At 40.4% G+C, this 21958-nt stretch overlaps 1 protein-coding gene across 1 annotated transcript in view; it reads right to left on the bottom strand.

Moving 5' to 3' along the window:
- The window catches only part of ankrd13c (ankyrin repeat domain 13C), a 99212-nt gene that overhangs the window by 54818 nt on the left and 22436 nt on the right, over positions 1-21958 (bottom strand). The gene's annotated exons all lie outside the window — the stretch shown is intronic.

The raw sequence follows: 21958 nt of genomic DNA, 5'->3' as shown, positions 1-21958 counted from the left end.
GACAAAAAGAATGATGCATATTAAATGTCCTGCTCCAAACAAAACTGGAATTTTTAGGCCTTGTTTATTAGTGTACCACAAAGATGGCATTTCCAAGACCCACAATCTGATAAAAAAAAGACCTATATCCTGCTAGTACCTCCTATCTACAATTCTCAGGTGTTCCTGCAATTCTTTAGTTCTTGCTTTCCTTGATCCAAGAAACTTTTCTAACACTCTGGATCCCAACTACACCTACTCAACAAGAGTGTTTTGCAAGCTGAGTGGGTGGTAAAAATATTTTGGATCCATGGATCATTAGATGGGATAACACCAGCTGGAGACAAAAACCTGTTAACCTAACTTGGTACTGTCCAGTGCGCATATAGTGCTCTCTGGGGGCTGATTAACAGATACAAATGTTACCCAAAATAACCATGGCAGTTTAAGGCCTAGCAACTGCCATCTTAAAGCGATGCAAGGGGGCTTACAGATGTTCTGAATATTCCTGGGATTTGGATGAAAAATATGTAATTTCTCATTAATTTTTAGGATTCTGGTGAAGCATACATAGGTTTTACTGAAGCAAAAATGTGTAACCAAGAGTATGGGGCAGAGGAATTCTGGATATTCTGGCAACCAAAAGACCCAGGTCAAGGGCATTATTTGTCTGTCCTAACTTCAATATGGTACTTTTTTGGGAAATGCAATTTAATTCCCTCCTTTAAAACCTTGAATTAAATATTCAAAAGAATTAGTTTGAAATGTGTTAAAAATCTATTCTAGTTTCATTGTGTCTTGAAGCTGGACCATTGGCGACAGCTCATGAAGGTAACAACACATGAACATACAATATATGGAAGTTGATTAAAAAACAAGACTACCCACACGAATGATAAATTTGTTTCTTTTCCTGAAGCATCAACTCTTGTTGAGGTACAGATCATTAAATGCTGATTGGCCTCCTTACCTCACCCAACTGACCATCCTTCATGCATCATCCCAGTGAGTTCATATAGGTTATTTAACTTCTGGCACCAAGCCTGGATTTCATTCTTAACAGATATTCACATAAGAACACTTCAGCAGAGGCAACTGGATAACCATCAGAAACAGGATCATTGGCTGCTAAACCTTTCCCTTGCCTACAAAGATCAAAACCAACTGTAGTACTTATATTGTCAGGTCAGTTAACTTAGCACAGTACAATCCAGGAAATGAACAGGGGATATCTGGCTTCTATTGCTGGGCTATACACTGATTTTCAGCTAAAATACAGAGGAAGATTAACCTTTATTCTTCATACAAATCTGGCATCAAAAAAGCATTACACTCTGACAAATACTGGGTAGGGTGAACGGGTCACAGAACCTTTCCATATAAAACAAAACTGGCATAAAATGCTAAGTTAGGAGGAACAAGTCCTGTAAGCAGCAGCAGGAATTTAAAAAAAGAGGCAGACAGAATAAGTGGATAAAACTGTAGTTGATGGAATTTAATATGGACAAGTATAAGGTCATCCACTTTGGAGCCAAGACAGACAAGTCAGGATATTTTCTTATCGGCAAAAATTCACAAAATGTAGAGGAACAAAGATTTGGGTGCCCAGGCACACATCACCAAAAACTTGTCGCAGGTATAAGGAGGCTAGTAGAATGTTGGCCTTTATTTTTGGAATACAAATGGGGGAAAGTTATGCTTCAGTTGTACATATGATTGGTTCTGACCAAGGCTGAGTATTGTTAGAATGGATGTTATTTTTTAATATTTTGGGGGAGTAGTGTCTTATTCCGTAAACATATACAAATGAAAAAGGAGCCATTCAGCCCCTCGAGCCTGCTCTGTCATTTAATAAGATCATGCCTGATGTGATTGTAACCTGAAATCTGCATCCCACCTACCCCCAATAACCTATCACCCCCTTGCTTACCAAGGATCTATCCACTTCTGCCTTAAAAATATTCAAAGACTCCCTTCCTGAAAAAGGTGGTGGAAGCAGAATTCCAAAGACTCACGACCTTCCGAGTGGAAAAAAATTCACCTCATCTGTTTTAAATGGGTTATCCCTTATTTTTAAACAGTGACTCCTAGCTCTAGATTCTTCCACAAGAGGAAACATCCTCTCCACATCCATCCTGTCAAGACCCTTCAGGATCTTATATGTGGTCTCACTAGTGCCTTGTACAACTGAAGCTTAACCTCCCTACTTGATCTCAATTCCCCTTGCAATAAATTATAACATTCTATTAGCTTTTCTAAGAACTTGCCGGACCTGCATGCTAGTCTTTTGTGATTCATGCACTAGGATACCCAGATCCCTCTGCATCTCAGAGCTCTGCAATCTCTCACCATTTAGATAATATGCTTCTCTTTTATTCTTCCTGCCAAGATGGGCAATTTCACATTTTCCCATATTATATTCCATCAGCCAGATCATTGCCCACTCACTTAACCCATCTATCTCTGTTTGTAGCTCGTTATGTCCTCTTCACAACTTACTTTTCTACTTATCTTTGTGTCATCAGCAAATTTGGCAACCATCCCTTCAATCCCTTTACCCAAGTCATTTATATAAGTTGTAACCAGTTGAGGTGCCAGCACTGATCCCCATGGCACGCCACTCGTTACATCTTGCCAATCTGAAAAAGACCCATTTATGCCTACTGTCTGCTTCCTGTTAGCTAGCCAATCTTCTATCCATGCCAATACGTCACACCCTATACCATGAGCTTTTATTTTCCACATTAACCTTTAATGTGACACTTTATCAAAAGCCTTCTGGAAATCTAAGTAGAGTACGTCCAATGGTTTCCCTTTATCTACAGCATGTTACTTCCTCAAAGAATTCCAATTAGTTGGTTAAACATGATTTCTCTTTCACAAAACCATGCTGACTCTGGCTGATGACCTTGAGCTTATCCAAGTGCCCTGCTATAACTTCTTTAATAATAACTTTCAACATTTTTCCTACGGCAGATGTTAAGCTAACTGGCCCGTAGGTTCCCGCTTGGTTCCCTCGCTTTTTGAATAATGAATAAGCTGCATTTGCTATCTTCCAAACTAATAGGACCTTCCCCGAAACTAGGGAGATTTTGGAAAATTAAAACCAAGCATCAACTATCTCACTAGACACTTCTTTTAAGAACCTAGGATGAAGTCCATCAGGACCTGGACTCTTGTCAGTACCACTTACTTCTCTGGTGACTGTAATTTTCCTGACTTCCTTCCCCACTTCCATTTCCTGGTTTATTGCAGCTTCTGGGATGTTACTTGTATCCTCTATAGTGAAAACTAATGCAAAATACCTGTTCAATTAATCTGCTATCTCCTTGTTTGGCATCATCAATTCTCCAGGTTCACTTTCTATAGGACCAATGCTCACTTTGTTAGCTCTTGATTTTTAAAAAAAAAATATTTATTTATATATTCCCTTACTATCTGTTTTTATATTTCTGGCTAGCTTTCTCTCATACTCTAATTTTCCCCTCCTTATGAGTCTTTTAGTCTTTCTTTGCTGTTCCATCTTCTGGCCTTCCACCCATCTTTGCACAATTATATGCTTTCTCTTTAAGTCTGATACTATCTTTAACCTTTCTAGTTAACCACAGATGGTGTATCTATGCCTTGGACTTTTTCTTACTCGTTGGAATGTATCTATTGTGTGCATTCTGAAATATCCCCTTAAATATTAGCCACTGCATCTCTATTGACCTATCATTTAACCTAATTTGCCAATTCACTTTAGCCAGCTCAGTTTTCATGCCCTCATAATTGCCCTTATTTAAGTTTAAAAACAGTCTCAGACCCATGCCTCTCTCCCTCAAACTGAATGCAAAATTCAATCATATTATGGATGCTGCTACCAAAGGGCACTTTCACTGAGATCATTAATTACTCCCATCTCATTTCACAATACCAGGTCTAGTATAGCCCGCTCTCTGGTTGGCTCCAGGGCATGCTGTTCTAAGAAATTATCCAAAAAACATTCAATGTGCTCCTCCTGTAGGCTATCTTTGCCCACCTGACTTTTCCAGTCGATATGTAAATTAGCACGATCAAGGCTATGGGCCAAGTGCTGGTAAATGGGACTAGATAGGTAGGTCAGGTGTTTCTCACGTGTCGGTGCAGACTCGATGGGCCAAAGGGCCTCTTCTGCACTGAGATTCTGTGAAAATCTCCCGTGATTATTGCCGGCCTTTCTGACAAGCTCCAATTGTTTCTTCCTTTATGCTCCACCCTACCATATGGTTACTGTTAGGGGGCCTGTACACGACTCCCACCAGTAACTTCTTGCCTTTACCATTTTTCATCTCTACCCAAACCGTTTCCCCATCCTGCTTTCCTGAACTTAGGTCATCCTTCTCGATTGCACTCATACCATCATGAGCAAAGTGAGCCACCTCTCTACCTTTTCCTCACTTCCCATCCTTCCCAAACATCCTGTACCCTTCAATATTCAGGTCCAAATCCATGTCCTCCTGCAGCCATGTCTCCGTAATGGATGTCAAATCGTAATTATTTATTTCTCTGTGCGCTCTAAGTTTATCCGCTTTGTTTCAAATGCTACGTGTATTCAGATACAGAGCTTTTAGTCTTATCTTTTTATTCTTTTTTATATAACCTCTAGTTTCATCTGTTGATTTACTGTTAGATTTGTACTCTCTATCCCTTCCTGTCACTGTCTGTTTTTCATTTCCCGTAATAGTACCTTTTTCTTTTGCCTTGTCTCTGATCTCTGATCTGTGATTTACCACATCTTCCCAAATTTGATCCCTTGCTCCCACTATTCAATTTAAAACCCTCTCTACTTCCCTAGTTTGCGGCTTGCAAGAACACCGGTCCCAGCATGATGCGGGTGTAGACTGTTCCAACGGTGCAGATCCCACTTTCCCCAGTACTGGTGCCAGTGCCCCATAAACCAGAACCCACTTCTCCCACTCTTTGAGCCACACATTCAACTCCTTAATCTGATTTGTCCTATGCCAATCTGCACGAGGCCCAGGTAATAATCCAGAGATTATGATCTTTGAGGTTCTGCTTCTTAATTTGGTGTCTAGGTCCTCATATTGACTATGCAGAACCTCCTCCTTTGTCCTGCCTATGTCGTTGGTACCTACATGGACCACGACGACTGGGTCCTCGCCCTCCTACTGCAAGTTCCTCTCCAGCCCCGAGCATATGTCCTCAACCCTGGCACCGGGTAGGCAACACAGCAGTCCGGATCCCCATTCTTTGCTGCAGAGAACGGTGTCAATCCCTCTGACCATACTATCCCCTATCATTTCATTCCATTTTGCTTCCCCCACTTGAATGGCGTCCAGTACCACAGTGCCATGGCCAGTTAGTTCATCCGCCCTGCAGCCCCCACTCTCATCCAAAAAAGCTGAAAAAACCTCAAATCTGTTGGACAATTGCAGAGGCTTGCGCTCCTGCCCTCTGGGTCCCCTTACCTGCCTCACTTGCAGTCACACCCTCCTGTCCCTGACCAAGTTAGAAGACCCTGTCCTAAAAAGTGTGACTGCCTCCTGGTATAAAGAATCCAGGAAACATTCCCCCTGCCTGATGCGTCGCAGTGTCTGTAGTTCAACCTCCAGCTCAAACTCTGAGCTGAAGCTGCTCAAACTTCAAACACTTACTGCAAACGTGTTTGCCCTGGATCAAACTGGCATCCAGGAGCACCCACATGCTACAGCTGTGACACATCACCTGTCCTGACATCCTTAACATGTTCTAATTAACTATTTAATTATATATTTTATTTTTGTTTTATTAACCTTACCACCAGTTGCTAGACTATTTCGAACCTTAGGAATATAATAAACCTTAGTCACTTACCAGATACTCACCAAATAACTAGCTTCTTCTCCAGAGTCAGAAGTGCAAAGAAAATGTTTACATATTGCAGGAGTCCATTGGTAAACAAGTAGTGGGGATAAGATATTTTACTGACCCAAAAGCAAAGACAAGATGGAAACATGAAGGTCTTATATTTGGAAGGGTTTGAGTTTCAAAGAGGTGTGTGAGAACAATGGAACTAAGATGAAAGGGGAAATAAGGTATATTAGAGTAGCTGTGGATAGCTGCTGAGCTGCAGAGAGAGCTAGAGATGGATGGAGCACTGGGCTGGAGGAGGTTGCAGTTTGAATCACCCACCCAGTCAAGCCAGAAAAGTCTTGGGCTGCAGCAATAATTTTATTCTGAAGTGAATTCCACCGCAGAGTGCAAAAGGGTAAAGGTCATGTGGTACACCTTTATTGAGGCTACAGCAGTTTGTCTTATGTAATATTTACTGGATTTCTTTTATAGTTAACATCTATAAAGGGAGTGTTGCCTGCAAGGTGCTTACTTGTGGGTTTGACCAAGTAGAATGTTTTTGGGGGAATGTTTTGTAAGATTAATCTTTGAAGGAACTGGCTGCAGAGATCGTGGAAGCATTGGTTGAAATATTCCAGAACTCATTGGATTCCGGAAGGGTCCCAGCGGATTGGAAAACCGCTAATGTGACACCTCTGTTCCAGAAGGGAGGGAGACAAAAAGCAGGAAACTATAGGCTAGTCAGCCTAACATCTGTCGTTGGGAAAATGCTAAAGTTCATTATTAAGGAAGAAATAGCAGGACATTTAGAAAACCTTAACACAATCAAAGAGAGTCAACATGGTTTTGTGAAAGGGAAATCACGTTTGACAAATTTACTAGAGTTCTTTGGGGATATAAAAAGCAGAGTTGATAAAGAGGAACCGGTAGATGTAATATATTTGCATTTCTAGAAGGCATTCGATAAGGTGCCACATAAAAGGTTATTGCACAAGATAGGAGCTCACAGTATTGGGAGTAATGTATTAGCATGGATTGAGGATTGGTTAACACACAGAAGACAGAGGCAGGATTAAATGGGTCTTTTTCAGGTTGGAAAGATGTAACTAGTGGAGTGCCACAAGGATCAGTCCTAGGGCCTCAATTATTTACTATCTATATTAATGAGTTGGAGGAGGGGGCAGAGTGCAATGTATCCAAATTCGCTGATGTTAAAAAAATAGGTGGGAGGGCATGTTGTGATGAGGACATAATGAATCTGCAAGGGGATAGAGACAGGTTGAGTGAATGGGCGAAACTTGGCAGGTGGAGTTTAATGTAGCAAAGCGTGAGGTCATGCACTTTGGTTGGAAGAATCAAGAGGCAGACTATTATTTAAATGGAGAGAGACTCCAAAAAAAAAGTGCAGCAGAGGGATCTGGGTGTTCTTGTGCATGAAACACAAAGTTAGCATGCAGGTGCAGCAAGCAATTAAAAAGGCAAAAGGGATTTTGGCCTGTATTGCTAGGGGGTTAGAGTTTAAAAATAGGGAAGTCTTGTTACAACTGTAAAGGGTGTTGGTGAGGCTGCACCTGGAGTACTGTGTACAGTTTTCGTCCCCATATTTAAGAAAGAATATGCTGGCATTGGAGACAGTTCAAAAGAGATTCACTAGGCGGATTCCTGGGATAAATATCAAGAACAGCTCAATAGGTTAGGCCTTTATTTATTACAGTTTAGAAGAATGACGGGTGATCTTATTGAAATGTACAAGATTTTGAGGGGGCTTGACAGGGCAGGTGTTGAGAAGGTGCTTCCACTAGTGGGGGATTCTCAAACTAGGGAACATAGTTACAGAATAAGAGGACAATCACTTAATACTGAGATGCGAAGGAATTTCTTCTCTCAGAGGGTAGTGAATGTCTAGAATTCTCTACCCCTGAGAGTTGTGGGGGCTAGATCACAGAAAGTATTTAAAGAGGAGGTAGATAGGTTTTTGAAATATTGGAGTTGAGGGCTATGAGGAGCTGACACGAAAGAAGAGTTGAGGCCTGGGGCAGATCAGCCATGATCTTATTGAATGGCGGGGCAGATTTGAGGGGCTGAATACCCATTCCTGCTCCTATTTCTTAAGTTATGTTATGTTCTAATTATGTAATTGTAATCTTGTGCTCTTATGGTTTCTTTTATTTTTGTTAATAAAACTTTTAACTTTTAATTTTTAAAATCCCAAAAAAGTGTTCCTGGACATCTTACTGCTGCAATTGGTATGTCGTCTTCTGTTTCAGAATACAAAAAAAGTTATGGCCCATAAGCCAAGTTTCCTTCTGGGATTTGGTTTGCACAGTAATTGACACCGGCTGTGGTCATAACAAGTATTGCATTCTGTTTTGGGCACCGCACCTCAAGAAGGATATACACAGGGCAGAATCTTCTGGCTGACATGCGGGTGGCAGAGTCCGCACACCAGCACTTAAAATGTCGCGCAAGCGTCCCGACGTCAGCGCGCGGCATCGCGATATTTCGGTCAACAGGCGTGCTATGCAGCGGGACACGCGCCCGCCATTAATTAAAGGCCTTGTTAAGGCCATTAACTCTCCAATCAACCAGGATTTTGAGGGGCCTGTGTGAACTTCAGGTCGGCGCACGGGCCCAACGGGTAAGTGAGTTTTTTTTTACAAACCTCATCCAGTAGTGGGATGAGGTTTGATATCGGATTTTAAAACTTTTAATAAAGTGTTTGCGTTCTTCAGTAACATGTCCCATCTCATGTGACATTTTCAATGAGGGGGACATGGTAATGATTTTTAATTTTTCTATTTTTAGAGTTTCACAGGGTTTCAGCGATCTCCCTGAGGCAGCACTTTGCCTCAGGGAGATGTGCGCTCTTTCACGTGCATGCGCGAAAGAGCGCACTCTGGCAGTTGGGGAATCGCCCCCCTCCGCCCACACAGGAAGCGCATAGCGCTTCCCGTCGGGCGACAAGCTGGGCGGGCCCTAATTGCCCCCCCCACCCCCACTTAAAATGGCGGCGGGGCCCGTTTCGGCGGTGGCGATCGGCTGCCCATCCGCCACCAAGTCGGTCGGGCCCGCCCGCCCATGAGGGGCAATACAGTGTATTTTTACTTGAAAGGGTTAAAGCATGAGGACAGGTTGCATAAACTTTGATTTGGAAGGTTGAGGGGTGATCAAAGTGTTTGAAATGATAAATGGATTCATCAGAGTAGATACACAGAAGTCAATTTCTCTCATGGGGGAATCCAGAACAGGGGACACAATTTTAAAATTACAGCAAGGCTATTCAGAAGCAAAACCAAAGAGCACTTTTTAAACACAAGGGGGTAGTGGAAATGCAGAATTATTTCCCCAAAAGGCCGTGGATGTTAGGTTAATTGACATTTCCAAGACAGAGATTAACAGTTTTTTTTTATTAGGTAAGGGTAGCAAAGAATATGGATCAAAGGCAGATAAATGGAGCTGGCCATCATCCAGGTGAATAGTAGAACAGGCTTGAGGGGCCTACTCCCAATTTAAAAATTACCTTAGTTCAGAAGGTATGTTTATTTATACAAAAAAATTGCATATATAGACAACAGAAAAGAGACAGAACAACAAGGCTGTATTCTCTTGAACTGAGAGGATTGATGAGTATTTGATAGAGGTGTTCAAAATAATAAAAGAAACAATATAAACAGGTAGATTATTTGTATGGGTGGGTATCTAAAGATAAGCTCTTGATAAATAAAAGGTATGCATTAGAAAAAACATTTTCCAAAGAATGGGAAAATGTTTTGCCACTATCAGTGATCAATACATTCAAGAAGATGCTGGATATTTAAAGTTCATGTGGAGAAGGCAGTAAAAGTACAACAAAGCAAGAAAATAGGATTATGTAAAATCAGCATCCAAGAAGGGTCCAAATTAAGTGCAAGTCAGATAGTGCTGAAGAATTTCTTCTGTGCTAAAACTCTGAACTGCTTTTAAAACAAATTATACCCACATTTATATGAAAGTTTAAGCTCAAGTCTTGAGTAGTGCATGCTAAAGGGAAATTATTCTATTTTAGATAAATTGCTTATTATTAAAATGTTCTTTTGGTCTGTCCAACAAGTTAGTTTCCATCAAAATAAATAATGCAAAAGGAAATCGATTTGCTAATTGAAAGACTGAAGTGCAAACATTTTTTTTTATTTGAATAAAATTTTTCAATATGTGAAATTTTTAGTAAGGAAATGAACCAAATTCAAGCCAGTTACTTTTTAAAAAATTTATCAATAATTATTTCAAATGGGACAGTTCACACTACCCTCAAACTAAACTATATATATCAGACTTCACACATATATATGGACAGAGTTGCAAATCAATGATACTCAGTAACATTTTGTTGACAACCTCAAGCTCAACAACACTTGGAAATAATAGCAAGTAGATGCATGCTCACATTTATCAGGGAAATATGTGCAGCAGGTATGTCAAAGGCCAAAGAGGGAGGCAGACAGCATAATTATCCCTAGTTATGAGCACTGTATAAGCTGTAAAACATATGCAGTGCTTTAAAATTGGTGCTTTAGCATGGCTATTTTAAAGTATGGTGTTCCTGCTTTAAAAAGAACAAAGATTTGTGTTACTTGTCTCCCACTATTCTTTATGAGAGAAGACAAGTGAATAATCTGCTCGGTTACCTGTCACCACCACTTCATAAAAAGTGAAGAAAGTCTGGGCAGGGACAGCAGAGAAGATAAAAAATACACTCACATAGTACATCAAATTCTCAGGAGGACCCAAAGGGTTTTACAACACTGAAGCATCAGTGTAGATTGTGCGTTTTGGTCATAATGGGGCTCATCCAAGATATAAATTTTAAAAAAAATAAACGTCTACCTCAGAGATAAGTCCTTCTGAGAAAAATAGAAAGGCTGGAAACAAACTGTAAGTGAAATCAGCCAGCATCTGTGGAAAGAAAAGACAAGTTAAGATTTTGGATGTAACCAGTCATCAGAATTGGAAAAGTAAAAATTGAATAGTCATTTAAATAGAGTCAGAACAAAAGGAGAGGAGAGGCAAAAAATGCAGGCGAAAGGAAGCATTGATGGGATGAATTTCAATTTGCTTTGAAGGAAATAGAAGGGAAATAGCTAAAAAGCTGAGTGGATTTCCTATCCATTGCAGAGACCAAGTGTTGACAAACTGACTACTTTGCTAAATACTTCCCTTCTGTCACACATGATACTGAACTGCCACTTCACATTTGCAATAACTTTTCCCCTGGACAATATTCAGTCTACTGACTGGAACAACAGTTCCTTAAGCCTTCAACCTTAACCTCACTTCTTTCAGAGGATCCAAGTGATACTGGATGGGTCTGTAAGCATGGAAGTGAGAAGTGGGGGGTGTGGAGGAGAAAGGAGAGAAGATGGAATGACAATCGGAAATTCAGTCACAATACAGTATTGTCAGAGCAATCTGCATCTTTGGTTTTAGCCTGCTTTTCTTCCCTTCAGGTTTTCCACCTGTGCCCCATTTTTACCAGCTTCTCTAGTTTCAATTTTATACTATAATTATCTCGCATTGCTTCAGGCATTCACATGCATTTGGCTTCACTTACCAGTATGTCCTTAATTTATTCCCATTATTTGATGCAATGATCATGAGAGCAATCAAAACTTTCCTATTTTTCCTTTTAAAGCAGGCCACAAGTTATCCCACTGCTATTTCATCAAAAGCAAAAATTGCTGTTTTCCCCTCCCTTTTGTTCTGAATCTGTTCAAATGCTTGTTTATTTTCATTTCAGTTTCGATGAAAGGTTACAACATATTTTCCGTTCTTTGCACAGATGCCGACGATCTGTTGTATTTATCTAAAGTTTTCTGCTTTAATGTTTCATTTTTAGCAGGTGCAAAATACTTCTGGTCAATTCAAATCTCCTCTCTTCCAAGCTACTTCAGTGATGTCACAGGCAGGTAGGAACTAATTGTATCATAAGGTAGTTCCACATATTTCTAATAGGAGGATACAGCTTTAGATCAGCCTCGAAACTGATCTGGGACCACCAAACCCCAGTTATACTTCAGAATTTATATCAAACACAGGGATTCACCATTACTCATAACAGCATGCTTGACTAGCATATATAAAAATTTGCCTTCCAAGCAACAACTTATGTTTATACAGCACCTTTTAGAATGATAAAACACCTAAAGATACTTCACAGGAGTAACATAAAACAAAATGACTCTGAGCCACAGGAAGAGATATTAGGTCCAACAACCAAAAGCTTGGTTAAAGAGGTAGGTTTAAAGCAATGTCTTAAAGGAATAAAATTAAAGTAGAGGTGGAGGGAGCGAAGATTTATGCAACTGAAGGAACAGCTACCAATGGTGGGGCGACTAAAATTAGGGATGATAAAGAGGCCAGAATTAGGTTTTTAAAATTTATTTTTTTCACAAGAGTGTGGGCATCGCTGACGAGGCCTACATTTATTGCCCATCCCTAACTGCCCTCCAGAAGGTGGTGGTGAGCATCCTGGCCAGTTTCCTGATTTTTTTCCATCCACATGCAAAATGAATTTTGTTATGAGCACCAATATCAAGATAATGTGTGCATGTGGACTACAAACAGAAACAAAAACAAAGCTTAATTTTTAAAAACGTTACTATAGGTGTTACCCATAGGGAGAATAATAAACTCCCCCCAGCCACTGACACAGTAATATGCTAGTCCACAAATGAGCAGATTTACTGAGTTCAATTTTAAGTTTACCATGAGGGCATTTGAACTCTCAACCTCTAGGTTCAGTACCGCAACCAGAGTTGGCAGTGGGTAGCATCCCTGCCTCTGTACCAGGTTCGACCCCCATCCCAGGACTTAATCACCACCTGATCACCATTATGTGCACTCATAGGGTGGCCTAACAGGTCAAGCATCAACCTGCAAGTCCTTCCAATACATACCAATGGCAGGCGGTAAGTGGAGAGTTTCCTGGTCAGCCATGTGATGGAAAAGAATGTTGGAGCTTCTACCATCTCCATCCTTAACTCCAGACTACAAAGTGCCTGTCAGCAACTTACTGAGTGAACTGTAACACATTACCATAACCAGTACATTACCATACATGAGAAAAGCATACTAGTTTTTATACTGTAGCTTGTATTTCAGATGCAAAGTTAAATTGGTAATGATGGCTCAAAACTTCTGTTTCAATTTATCAAGCTCAAAATAAGAGCCTAGGAGGGCTTGTTTTTGAAATGATAGAAAATATCCAAAAAGGTAACCTTAATTTTTCAGCTTGAGTGAGTGTTTTCTTTACTTAAAACTGCTATGGCTAGAGAAGACAATAATTCAGTAATTTCTTCACATCAAAAACATAACCAAGCAGAAGTAAAATGTCTGAGAATTTGGGGAGAGGCTGCTCTTCTGAAGTGGAGGGTGAAGTTAGAGCGTCATGACCCTGTAAATTAGGTGAATGCTGAAGGGCGAAAAAACATCAGAAGGGGACATCGGCTGGGGAAGAGAGCATTGTGGTGAAGAGAGATTGGAATCCCAGGAAGGAGAACAACTGTTGAGATAGTTTTTGGAGAAATAGGGGCATTTATTCCACCTACAGATTTTAAAGTTAAAAATCTATGAAATCTGAATTAATAAACTGGTACACCATTTTTAAAGTGAAGTGTCTCTCACAACGTATCCAAAAGTGAATTGGGGAAAGGTAGTATTTTGAAGGGTGCAGAGTTTAAAATGTACCAGGATGGAACCTCATAAGTGCCTATGCATTATTATTTGAAGATCTGGGCTAGGAATCCAAAACTTTCCAAAAACTCTGTAGAAATGCCCTTTTGTTTTTAATATGTCAATGTCTTTGGGATCAGTCTTCCTTCAATAATTCTACAAAACCAGCTGCTGCAAAATGACTAGATCAGTGGTATTAGCTGGCCTAAAATTCTTACCAACTCTAAGTAACTTAAGAACTCTTTCAACTTGACCCCCGCTCGCCACCTCCCTCCCAACTGTTTGCCTCCCCAACCCTCCCACTTGCCACTTCCCTCCTTGATCCTCCTGTTTACTGCCTCCCTATCGCCTGCTGCTTCCTTCCCCAAACCCTTACTGCGGAAGTCGTTGAGGGGGAAAGGGGTGATGAGTGGGAGGGTCAGCGAACAGGCCACAGGAAAGACCAGTACTGACATCACTTTGGGCTCCAAGAACTCTCGCAAGTGAATTTCAGCTGTTAATTCCTGCTGAATAATTTCCTATCATGGAGGAGTCTACCAGTTCGTTGCTCAATAAAGTAGATTTGCAACAAAGCTTTGCTGCCAAGCCTGTTCCTATATTTAAGGGGTGCAAAAACACCCAAAATCTTACAGGTTGGAGCTCAGGTGTATTGTTGGGCCAGGACAGAGGTAGATTTGAATTTAACTGCTAATTCCTGACATGTTAGCACTTGCTGTGGACACTAAGCATCTAACAAGGTTAGGTGCTCCATTTCAAAGCAATATTATTAGGAGGAAATAAACTTCATCAAAAGAGGCTTGCTGGCTCATTATACAAACATTGAAATATCATTACGACAGAAAATGTCAAACATGCTTGACAAACAAGGCATCAATTAACTCCCTGGTCCTGCAAAGTCTAGTAGTTGACTAATACAACATTCCAGCATAGATTCCAGGAAATATTATTACATCTTCTGTAATTTCTGAGAAACTTACAAATAATTAAAACTGCCTCTTATAATCTAAAGATTCTGCTAAAACAATAGTATTACAGGATTGGAAGCGATCATTCACTTTGCAGATGTATAATCCAAATAAAGATCACAAGTAGCTTCTGCAATACCATTATTTTTTTTTGATAAAACTCAAATGAACCATCATGAACTTTACAGTAAACTATGCAAACACAGCTATGTAGATCTGACATTAAGTATAAAATTCAGATCACCAACAGCCTAATAACAGATATGATATATTTGTGAGGAATGAAGTCAGTCATCAGCCTGTCAATGCACTCAGTACCAGCTCACATGATTCAAACTTCCAAGGCATAAGAAAAATAGCAATGCTTCAATTTGGACTCTTGTGAAAATCAACATCTTGACGGGTTGTTTTCTGGACAGTATATAGCTCCAGAGATAGGATTTCTTTTCTCTTAGAATTTGATCATTTAGAAAAAATGATCTTCTTTGGATTTAGGTTGTGGGGAAAGGGGAAAGTGTCTAGTTGGGAAAAAAGACAGTTAATATTAAGATTAAAAAGGAGGAACTTGGGACACAAAACATGATATCATGTTTCACATTTCACAATTCGGACAAAATAAACAAAATCATTCCTGCTTTAAGCTGCATAAAGTATCAAAGGTACTAATACAAATTACAAAGTATTAAGAGAAGATGCTATTTATATTTTTGTTAACATATATGAATCAAAACCATTTTAGACAAAACAGCTCTGCAGACATCTTTCAAATGAACACATTCAAAACAGAAGTTTCAGTTACCAACAGAAGAGCTTTAAAAATGGCCAACCACAAATAAAATTGACAGCAACTACTAAAACAATGCGCCATCTCCATTCTGGGATAATAAATACTTCAGTTAGTTAAGATTTTTTTAATGACGAACCAGATTTACATAATTCAGTAACTACTGACATTACTGAACAAAATGTAAAAGTACTAATCAGGTCATGTAGCAATGACCTAATTTACCTTGTTACAGTACACCATTCACAACAAAATAGTTTCAATTTGAGAAACAACATTGTTTTTAGCATTTAAGGTGTGGTACAATCATATTCTGATCAAGCTCACAGCTAAAGAGAAAAACAATACCATACTGTACTTGTACTGCATTGAGAAACTGCTTCCTGACACAATCCTGCAGCATCACTTACTCAAGAAATTGACATTTAAGTTAGGCAACATGGACAGATACTCCAAAGCTACAACACCATTGCTTCTCTCCCCAGGGTCTTAGTTGTGGGAGAAGTTTGTACAAGTCAGTGCAAAATCACTTTGCTATCTTGTACAATATAGCGAATACAAGCATCTCAGTCACCTAGGAAACTAGTATACAGAAGGATTCCACGTACATATTTCACGTAGTCCTTATCGAAAATGAAGGTAGAAATGCTCAACCGGGGAAGAGCTAATTTCAGTGATTTAATAACATTCGATTGAAGGGCAAAGCACTAATACAGCAATGGAGGGCATTCAAGGAAGTGACAGTTCATGTGCAAACTATATTCCTTTGAAGGGAAAAAGGTAGAGCATCCAAATCTAATGTGTTCTAGATGACAACTGAAAAAAAAAAATCAGAAAAGTGAAGTTTATTTCAAATGTCAGGAGTAAAGCTCCGTTGATGATCAGGAAAATTATGAAGAATACAGGAGGGAATTGAAAAAGTTGATACAGGACGCAAAGAGAGGCAGCAAGAAAAGATTAGCTGGTGACATTAAGCTGAACCCTAAAATATTTTATATGCATATAAACATATACAATGTAAGCAGCTTGCTGGGGAAAAAGTCAGGTCTATTAAGGACCCAAAAGAAAATCATCACAGAGAGCCAGGCAACATGGCTAAAAGTATTAAATAAGTACTTTGCATCTGTCTTCACAAAGGAAACAGATGATGTGAAGTTTACACTTAACGAGGAGGGGGAAGTTCTGGATAGAATAGTAATAGATTAAGCAATACTAAAAATGTCAGCTTTGCTGAAGTTGGTAAGTCATCTGGTTCAGATGGAATACACCCTAGGTTGCTATTTCTACCTTTGTGTCTATCAGCAGAGGCACTGGTCACAATTCTTATATCTTCATTGAATACAGGAGTAGTAGTGACTGAGCACTATAAGCTTTCTAATGTTATACCATTATTCAAGAATGGGGAGCAGGATAATCTAGGAAACTACAGACCAGTCAACCTAACATTAGTAGTTGAGAAGTTATTGGAAACCATGATCAGGCACAAAATAAACTTTCATTGAGAAAGTTATGAGGTTAATCAAGGAGAGCCACCATGGATTCGTTAAAAGCAAATCATCTCCGATGAAGGTGACAGAATTCTTTGAGGTAACAGAGATGGTTCATCAAGGTAATGTAGCAGATGTATATGTAGACTTTCGGAAAGCATTTGACCAAGTGTCATACAGGACGCTCGTTAAGAAGCTGGAAGCCCTTGGAATTAAGGGGAGAGGGGTCATATGGATAGGAAATTGGCTTCGTGACATGGAGCAAAGTGTGGTAGTGGTGGATATTTTGCATACTTGGAGCTGACTTGCAGTGGTATTCTCCAAGGGTCAGCTTTGGTTCCATTGCCCTTTTTAAATGTTATAAATGATCTAGGCTCAGATGTAAGAAGCAGCATTATAAAGTTTGCAGATGATACAAAACTTGGCAAAGCAGTATATAATGATGAAGAGTTATAGGCTTCAGGATGACAGACAGGATTGGGGAATATGGGTAGAAACAAGGCAGATGGAGTTTAATGTGGAGAAGTGTGAAGTGCTATACTTTGGGAGGACTAATATGGAAAACAGTACACTATAAAATTATTTTCATTCATGGGGTGTGGGCATTGCTAGCTAGGCCAGCATTTATTACCCATCCCTAATTGCCCTCGAAAAGGTGGTGGTGAGCTACCTTTTGAACTGAAGTCCATGTGATGTAGGTGCACCCACAGTGCCGATAGGGAGGGAGTTCCAGGATTTTGACCCAGCGACAATGAGGGAACGGCGATGTATTTCCAAGTTAGAATGGTGAGTGGCTTGGAGGATGGTGTTCCCATGCATCAGCTGCCCTTGTCCTTCTATATGTTAGCAGTCATGGTTTAGAAGATGCTGTCTAAGGAGCCTTGGTGAGCTCCTGCAATGCATCTTGTAGATGGTACACACTGCTACCACTATGTTGGTAGTGGAGAGAGTGAATGCTTGTCCAATAATAAGCTATACAAGGAGATATTTGGGGAGATGAACAAAAGCCTGGCCAAAGTAGTCAGTTTTAAGGAGCACCTTGGAGAGGTAGAGAGATTTAGGGAGAGAATTCCAGAGCTTGGAGTTTTGGCACCTCCACTTTTGGAGGAGCAATTAAAATCAATGCTCAGGTGATCAGAATTAGAGGAACACAGTTTTTTGGTGGTTGTTGGACTGGAGGAGATTTCCAAGACTGGGAGAGGTGAGGCCATGGGGAATTTGAAGACAAATTGCCAATCAAGCGGGCTGCTTTGCCCTGGATGGTGTCAAGCTTCTTGAGTGTTGTTGGAGCTGCACTCATCCAGGCAAGTGGAGAATACTCCATCGCACTCCTGACTTGTGCCTTGTAGATGGTGGACAGGCTTTGGGGAGTCAGGAAGGGAGTATTTATAATACTAGTCCAGTTCAGCTTCTGGTCAATGGTATTGCCCCAGGATGTTGATAATGGGGGATTCAGTGATGATAATGCCATTGAATGTCATGGGGCAATGGTTTGATTCTCTCTTGTTGGAGATGGTCATTGCCTGGCACTTGTGTAGGGTGAATGTTATTTGTCACTTTGCAGCCCAAGCCTGGATATTGTCCAGGTCTTGCTGCATTTGGAGATGGACTGTTTCATACGAACGTGTGAAATATGGCCTACTTCTGCTCCTTCGGCCTCTCGAGCCTGCTCCACCAGTCAATAAGATCATGGCTGATCTGTTTGTGTTGAGTTCCACATTCCCATCTACTCCTGATAACCTTTGATTCCCTAGCCTATCAAGCATCTTTCTACCTCTGCCTTAAAAATATTCAGTGACCCTGCTTCCACAGCCTTCTAAGGCAGAGTTCCAAAGTCGCACAATCCTCAGAAAAAAATTCTCCTCATCTCTGTTCTATAATGGCGACCTCTAATTTTAAAACGGTGCCCCCTAGTTCTGGACTCACCCACAAAAGGAAACATCCTTTCTATGTCAACTTTGTCAAGACCATTCACGATCTTATATACTTCAATCAAGTCACCCCTCTCTCTTCTAAACCGCAGTGGAAACAAACCTAGTCTGTTTAGCCTATCCTCCATAAAACAACTTGCTCATTCCAAATATCAAACTAGTAAACCTCCTCTGAACCGCTTCCAACGCATTTACATTCTTAAATAAGGAGACCAAAACTGCACACAGTATTCAAAATGTGGTCTCACCAATGCCCTGCATAACTGAAGCATAACGTCCTTACTTTTATGTTCAATTCCTCTTGTAATAAAGGATAGCATTCCATTAGCCTTCTTGATTACAGGTTGTACCTGCATATTAACTTTTGAGACTCATGCGCAAAAACACCTATATCCCTCTGCACCTTGGAATTCTGCAGTCGCTCTCCGTTTAAGTATCACTTTTTTTAATTCTTCCTACCAAAGTGAACAACTTCACAGCTTCCCACATTACACTCCATTGACCAGACTTTTGCCCATTCACTCAAATTATCTATAATGGTCTGCAAAATCCTTATGTCTTCTTCACAACACTTTCCTACTTATCTTTGTGTCGTCTGCAAATTTAGCTACCATGCTTTCGCCCCCCTCATCCAAGTCATTGATGTAAATTGTAAAAAGTTGAGCCCCCTGCTGGATTCTACTTGTCACATCCTGCCAAAGACCCACTTACGCATACACTCTGGCTGGCTGGCAGAAAACAATCTTCTATCCAAGCTAATATGTTATCCCTACACCATGAACTTTTATTTTTCACAATAACCTTTGATGTGGCACCTTATCAAATACTTTCTGGAAATCCAAGTACAGTATGTCTACAGGCTTCCCTCTCTCCACTGCACATGTTTCTCCTCCAAAGTACTCCAATAAATAGGTTAAACATGATTTCCCTTTCATAAAACTATGCTGAATCTTCCCGATTAGAGTTTTTCTAAGTGTCCAGCTATAACCTCCTTAATGATCGACTCTAGCACCTTCCCCATGACAGACGTCAAGCTAAATGGCCTATAGTTTCCCCGTTTCCTGCCTCCCTCCCTTCTTGATTAGAGGGGTTATATTTGTTACTTTGCAGTCTGATGGAACCTTTTCAGAATCTAGCAAATTTTGGAATATTAACATCAACGCATCTACTATCTCACTAGCCACCTTTTTTAAGGCCCTAGGATGAAGATCATCTGGACCCAAAGACTTGTCAGCCTGCAGCTCCATCAGCTTGCTCAGTACTGCTTTCCTAGTGATTGCAATTTCACCAAGTTCCTCTTTCCCCTCCACCTCCGATTTACAGTTATTACTGGAATGTGTTTTGCATCCTCTATGGTGAAGACAGAAGCAAAATATTTGTTAATTTCATCCACCGTGTTATTATCTATTATTAACTCCCCATTTTCACTTTCTGGAGGACCAACACTCACTTTACCCACTCTTTTCCTGTTTAAATACCTGTAGAAACTCTTACTATCCATTGTTACATTTCTAGCTAGCTTCCTCTCATACTCTTAAAACTTTAATCAGGAGAAAGAAATCAGTCATTATCTGCCATTCTTTATATTCTGACCGATTCAGTACCTGAGGAGTTGCAAATAGTGCTGAACATTGTGCAATCATCAGCAAACAATCCCACTTCTGACCTTATGACGGAGGGAATGTTGTAGAGGAAGCAGCTGAAGGTTGGGCCTAGGACACTACCCTAAGGAACTCCTGCAGTGATGTCCTAGAACTGAGATGACTGACCGCCAACAACCAAAACCATCTTCCTTTGTGCTGGGTCTGACTCCAACCAGCGGAGAGTTCCCTGCTGCCCACCGATTCCCATCAACTCCAGTTTTGCTAGCCTCTTTGACGCCACATTCGGGGCAGTAATTGGACGGGTTGGATTTGTTCTGCTTTTTATGTACAGGGCATACCTGGGCAATTTTTCACACTGCCAGGTAGATGCCAGTGTGGCTAGGGGCGCAGAAAGTTCTGAAGCACAAGTCTTCAGTGCCACTGCCAGAAAATTGTCAGGGCCTACAACCTTTGCACTATCAAATGCCTTCAGCCATTTCTTGGTATCATGTGGAGTGAATCGATTTAGATGAAGGCTGGCATCTGTGATGTTGAGGACCTCTGGAGGAAGCTGAGATGGATAATGGTCAATAAGTTGGTTAAAAAGCATACAGGATTAGAATAGAAAAGCAGGGATCATGTTAACACTCCATAAATCAATGGCTAGGCCTCAGCTGGAATAGTGTGCACAATTCTGGGCACCATGCTTCAGCAAAGTAAATACCTTAGAAAGAGTTTAAGAGTTTTTTTTTCTTTACTCTTTTATGGGATGTAGGTATCACTGGCAAAGCCAGCAATTGTCACCCTACTCTAATTGCCCTTGAACTGATTGGTTTGCTAGGCCATTTCAGAGGGCAGTTAAGAGTCAACCACATGTAGGCCAAACCTTCTCTAAAAGGACATTAGTAAGCCAGATGGGTTTTTACGACAATCAACGATGGTTTCATGATCACTATTACTGAGCCTAGCTTTTAATTCCAGAAATTTTTATTAATTTAAATTCCAACCGCCATGGTAGGATTTGAACCCACATTTCCAGAACATTAGCCTTGGACTCTGGGTTATTAGTTCAGTGACATTACCACCATACTACTGTCTCCCCTAAACAGTAATGAGGGACTTACAGTTGTGAGTGCAAATTGGAGAAGTTAGGTCAAGAGGTTACCAAATAGGGATTTTCAACATAATGTAAGGTTTTGACAGAATAGCGAGAGATAAACTATTTCCTCTGGCATGTGGGTCAATGACAAAACATCATAGTCTTAAAACCATTGGCACAAAATTTAGAGGGGAGATGAGGAGAATGTTTTCCACTTAATTGTTAGGATCTGAAACACCACGTACTTGAAAAAGGTGGTGGAGGTGGATTCCATAAATAATTTTAAAAGGGGAGTTGGAGGCACTTACAAGATCATGAACAGAAAGTGAGAATGTGCAGCTGAGCACAACCGCCCTTTCAAAGAGTCGGCACAATCACAATTGGAAAAATAGCCGCCTTCTGTATAGTAAGTTTTTATGGTTTTATCCTTGCAGCCTCACTACTGGCACACTAGTGTGTATCAATTGTTACATTTTACAAACAATGGTGCTAATTCAGAAATGTATCATTCCATAACTTTCCTGCACATTTCTATTTCTCACCATTGGTTGCTTTATTGTCTTCAAACGTATACCCTTTCATTAAACCTGGCTTTGTCTCACAAATCAA

This window comes from Cetorhinus maximus, chromosome 17, assembly GCF_964194155.1.
Source record: "Cetorhinus maximus chromosome 17, sCetMax3.hap1.1, whole genome shotgun sequence".
Lineage (NCBI taxonomy): Eukaryota > Metazoa > Chordata > Chondrichthyes > Lamniformes > Cetorhinidae > Cetorhinus > Cetorhinus maximus.
The sequence above is the reverse complement of the archived record's forward strand: the minus strand, read 5'-3'. Positions and strand labels throughout refer to the sequence as shown.